General features: G+C 37.7%; 1 long non-coding RNA gene across 1 annotated transcript; it reads left to right on the plus strand.

Moving 5' to 3' along the window:
- The first annotated feature begins 1,387 nt into the window (after positions 1 to 1,387).
- LOC308097528 lies at positions 1,388 to 4,905 on the plus strand. The gene is made up of 4 exons (XR_013934223.1): positions 1,388 to 1,521; positions 1,552 to 1,925; positions 3,400 to 3,566; positions 4,517 to 4,905. It is a non-coding gene; the product is annotated as an uncharacterized lncRNA (long non-coding RNA).
- The last annotated feature ends 735 nt before the right edge of the window (positions 4,906 to 5,640 follow it).

Raw genomic sequence — 5,640 nt, forward strand, 5'->3', positions numbered from 1 at the left:
CCTGAAATGCTCTATCAATGCTGCGCATGCAGCATCTTATATACACACCTACCTGGTAACCTGAGATGCTTTTTTCTTTTTCTTTTTTTTGCAGACGTGCACTCTGTCTTACCTCCACGTAGTCATTGGCATGTGGACAGACGTGACGTGTGAACACGGATGTAATTAGAAACGTGTTGACGGAGGTGTTGACCAATGTCTTGTTTTGTCTGAACAACAGATGAAGCTTTGGATGACAATGCAGTTTTTGTGTGTGCATGCGTGAGGGAATTCAATGGCCGCCGTTGGCCTCAGTTAAACTTGATGCTCCTGCACTGTCCCAGTAAGGTTAAGGCTAACCCTAAATGAAACCACTGGAGTCAAATGTGTCCCATGCCAACATGGAGAGCTGGTTTTAGGGGTCCCCAGAGTTTCTAAAGGGTTAGGTAGTAACTCTGGGTCCCCAGAGTTACTACAGGGGGGCCGGCAAGGAACGTTTTTACATTAACCATTGAACCCTAGTATCTCTATTCTCGGGGAAACATTCACCCAAAATAGCCGATCTACAAGCTCACAACGTGTTTCAGCGTGATGTGTTGTGAGCTTGTAGATCGGCTATTTTTTGGCAAAGAAGTTTGGTGTAAGGGGAAAAAAGAGTTTGTGTGTGTGTGTGTGTGTGTGTGTGTGTGTGTGTGTGTGTGTGTGTGTGTGTGTGTGTGTGTGTGTGTGTGTGTGTGTGTGTGTGTGTCAAAAACACTATATTCTTGACATACTGTGTTTTCATGAAACTAAGTAGGAGTGACCAATAGGCTGACCTGAATGGACCTTTGGGTCATTTGTTTTACTTGAGTAAATGTACTTGGTTAAAAGAAGAGGGAACTAGCCATTTAAGTGTAATAATTCTAACCCACCCCCCACTATCCACTATTTTAAATGCTATATTTTCAATTGGTTTGAGAACCACTGCTTTAGTGTTGTTAGAAAGGCTCCAAGCATAATATTAAGTAGATTCATATTTGCCTATTTTGTACCACCTTAACAACCGTGTTCAGAGTAATATGCACCTGCCACCTTAAGTGCACAATGCATTATGGGTAATTCATTCCAGTAGGGACAGCAGAGAGAGCGGTGAAGTCCAAGTTAACGTCTCTACAAAGTCGTTCATCATGGTGCAGCGCCGCAGTGCCAGTGTGCCTCTTTGACTTACTGTAAGTGCATGATTTGATCAGTAATGTCTGCTGTATTCTTTTACCACGCTGATCAGAGTTACTGCTGTTTTTAATCTTTATTTGCAGTGGTGTAAAGTAACTAAGTATATTTACTCAAGTACTTACAATTTTTAGGTACTTTTACTTTACTGGAGTATTTTCAATTGTCTCTACTTTTACTTCTACTCCACTACTAGTCCATGGGCCCAGGCCAGAATTTTCACTAATCAGGGACACTCAAGGTGGCAAATTCTAGTTTGGTATTTTGAAAAGGTCTATATCCCTAGATAATATTTCAACATGATAGCCCTTCCCAAGTAGTAGCTTAGTCCCAGTTATCAGCCTTCAATGACACCAACCATAGATACAAAGAATGAAAGAATCGTCTAACCTTTTTTGAATAGAACATGTCATACAGAGGGAAAAAAAACATTATTCAATCTCTTTCTTTCACTTATGAACCTTATGAACCACACATGAACCCTAGCATGCCTATTCTGGAGCAAACATTCAGCAAATGGCTTGTCTACAAGCTCACAACACCTCACGTTGTGATACAATGTGAACAGCATTTTCACTATGCGGGGTCACTCAAGTGCAACATTTGCAAATTCTAGTTTTGTATTTTGAATAGGTCTATATCCCTAGATGATATTTGATCATGACAGTCTTTCCCAAGTGGTAGCTTAGTCACAGTTATCAGTGAAGAAAGCGTGCCACTTTTTTTTAACAGAACAGGTTCTTGGGAGCTGGGAAGGGCGGTCTTCCACACCATTATGTTGCGTCTCGGTTCCCCTAGGCCGGAGCATAACACTGGCGGAGACAATAACCTTTTCAATGCAAACCGATCCATGTGAATCCAACAATAGAAAAGGAAATGTTATCCGATCTTTGTGAATACAATGATAGAGACAGCTTTGGTAACATTGCGGGAATAATATATTGACCTAATAAGTTTTACAAGCTGACATTGTTCTTCCTCTTGTTTATGACCAAAGCTTTCTGGGACACAGCCTGTTATTGGTATCTTAAGTATCATGGATATATTGTGAGATTTTCTTTAATTGTTTTATTTAGCAGGGTTTGTTGTTAGTTTAATGGAAGGGAAGAGCTGTCTTATCAGTGTCTGCGAGAGAAATAAGCAACCTGCAGCTCTATGAAAACTATTCCAAAAGAAGGTACTATTATTATAGGCCAAATGAGCACTTTCGACCTATACACATAGGCTTTTGAAAATAGCAGATCTCCAAGCTCACAACAATGCGTTGTGAGCTTGTAGATCTCTTATTTTAAAACATATATATATATATTGAAAAAAGTGACAAATGTTTAATATTTTTTAAACATTTTAACAACACAAATCTTATACATATTAATTTCCTTATCATGAACATTTTTGAGAACCACTGACTTAAAAAAAATGATAGGAAGCAAGAACAAATAAGCAACTACACTTTAGAAACAAGCCCAAAAATATGCAATCCACAACTATCAATGTTTACTAGCCACTTTACTCTCTCTCTCTCTCTATGTGCATGTGCGTGCGTGTGCGCGTGTGTGTGGATGTTTTACTAGCATGGGGTCAACCATGCTGAAGTCGAGGAGATGATGAGGTAGACATGTCTCTATGGTCTGAGGACAGAGAAGTAGGGAGAGTTCAGCTTCAGCCCAGCATTTAGTCCATGGGCCCAGGCCAGAATTTTCACTAATCAGGGACACTCAAGGTGGCAAATTCTAGTTTGGTATTTTGAAAAGGTCTATATCCCTAGATAATATTTCAACATGATAGCCCTTCCCAAGTAGTAGCTTAGTCCCAGTTATCAGCCTTCAATGACACCAACCATACAAAGAATGAAAAAATCGTCTAACCTTTTTTGAATAGAACATGTCATACATACAGAGGGAAAAAGAACATCTTTCTTTCACTTATGAACCTTATGAACCACACATGAACCCTAGCATGCCTATTCTTCAGCAAATGGCTTGTCTACAAGCTCACAACACCTCATGTTGTGATACAATGTGAACAGCATTTTCACTTTTGCGGGGTCACTCAAGTGCAACATTTGCAAATTCTAGTTTTGTATTTTGAATAGGTCTATATCCCTAGATGATATTTGATCATGATAGCCTTTCCCAAGTGGTAGCTTAGTCACAGTTATCAGTGAAGAAAGCGTGCCACTTTTTTTTTAACAGAACATGTCATACAGAGGAAAAGAAAATTACATTTTCTCTCTTTCATTCACTTCAATAATAATAATAATAATAGCTTGAACTTATATAGCGCCTTTCATAAACCCAAGGACGCTTTACATCAAAAACAATGAACAACTAACAGACAAACAAACAAAACAACAAACAACTATAGGGGAAAACGGGGTAAGATGAACCACTTTTTACTTATGTTGACCTCTAGGCAAGGAAAAATGAGATGGAAGTAAAATCTAAGCATCTACTAAAACTTCAAGATGTCTTCCATCAATTGAAATAATGAGTGTGCATCTATGACAAATGGTTGTAAAAATATGGGTTCTCAAAAAAAAGTGGTCATGTGGTTCAATTTGCCCCAGGTAAGGGGTAAGTTGATCCTAGTCAAGGGGTACATTTACCCATATGATATTTTGCATTTTCAAGTTTAAACTTGAACAAATAATGTATTCACGTATCAACAATAATTTAATAACACATTTCCCTTTTGCAAATGGTCTTATTTATGTTCTTAATGGTATGTAAACAATATAAAACTAATTAAATAATGTTTGTTATTCAGAACCTTTTGATATTTGCAATTGTTAATACAATATTGAAAACTTCTCTTAAATGAGTGTATTCATCCAAATGAAAGGTCATACAGCATAATTTGAGAAGAAAAGACATAATAAAAAATATGATTGGTGATTCATATTAGGATAATTGGCTCAATTTACCCCAAGGCATTTGGTTCATCTTGCCCCATGGCCACCATTTTGACAAATCTGGCTAGCTTAATGCTTCAGGCTAAGCTTTAGTTAAATGATTCACATGGTTTCATACATAAGAATATCACCAACATGCATAATATATAAGTTTAGGCCTGGGTACATTTGCTTTAAAATAAACATCATTATACCAGAAAAGTAAAAATTTAACTTTGACCAGCACAAAACACTTTTTTATGTAAAAATATGCTTACCACAGTGCCCATGTGTGTCTCCCCTTCACTGCCAGGTAGAAATGATGAGTGTGTCCTGATTTTAAGGTCACATCTCATGTGTATAGTTTTAAAGATACAGGGGGTGGTTCAACTTACCCGGCGGCTCATCTTACCCCGTTCTCCCCTAAGCCATAAGCCTGAGAGTGTCTTTTCAAGGCAGCCTTAAAAGAGTCCAGTGTTGGAGCATGGCGAATTCCTATTGGGAGAGAGTTCCACAGGGTGGGGGCTGCCACACTGAGCGCTCTGTCCCCGAAGGTTCACTTGTTTGGCTTGGGGACAGAGAGGAGGTCCAAGTCTGTGGACCGCAGGGTCTGTGACAGAGTCGGGTCTATAGGCCAGGTACAGGACTACTGTGCAGATAATGTGGGGAGATAATGGCAAAAAAATGAATGTCCTAAAAAAGTATTAAAGCTACTCATTTGAAAAGGCTATCATGTTTCAAAGTACTTATATGGACCCTACAAACAAAATGGTGCCAAAGAGATTTTGCCACCTTACGTGTCCCTGACTTCTGGTCTGGCCCATGGACTATACATCTCAGAGGCAAATATTGTACTTTTACTACACTACAATTATTTGAGAACTTTAGTTACTAGTTACTTTTCATATATAAATTATTATATTATAAAACATACATTAACCACTTTAGCCCTATTTTATACCTAGGCTATTTGAAAATAGCCGATCTACAAGCTCAATCTACAAGCTTGTGAGCTTGTAGATCTGCTATTTTCAAATATTTTTGTACTTTTACTTTTGGTACTTTAAGTACATTTTGATGCCAATACTTTGGTACTTTTACTCAAGTAAATTCTGAATTCCAGACTTTTACTTGTAACAGAGTACTTCTATATTGCAGTATTGATACTTTTACTTAAGTAAAACATTTGAGTACTTTTCCCACCACTTCATGTCAGTTCCCTATATTGCCCGCCTTAAGCACACTTCCTTTATATTACTCTGTTACTCTTTATATTACTCTATTAATCTGTGATGCAGTGGTGGAAAAAAGTACTAAATGTTTTACTTAAGTAAAAATATCAATACTGCAATGCAGAAATACTCTGTTACGAGCAAAACAAATCCGGAAATCAAAATTTACTTGAGTAAAAGTACAAAAGTATTGGCATCAAAATGTACGTAAAGTACCAAAAAGTATAAAGTACTCATTATGCAGAATGTCCCAAGTTTTACCTTTCTAGAAATGCACTCGAGTAAAAGTAAAGTATTTGTCTTGGAAATGTACTCGAGTAAGAGTAA

This window comes from Gymnoscopelus braueri, assembly GCF_963280865.1.
Source record: "Gymnoscopelus braueri genome assembly, chromosome: 12".
Taxonomy (NCBI): Eukaryota; Metazoa; Chordata; class Actinopteri; order Myctophiformes; family Myctophidae; genus Gymnoscopelus; species Gymnoscopelus braueri.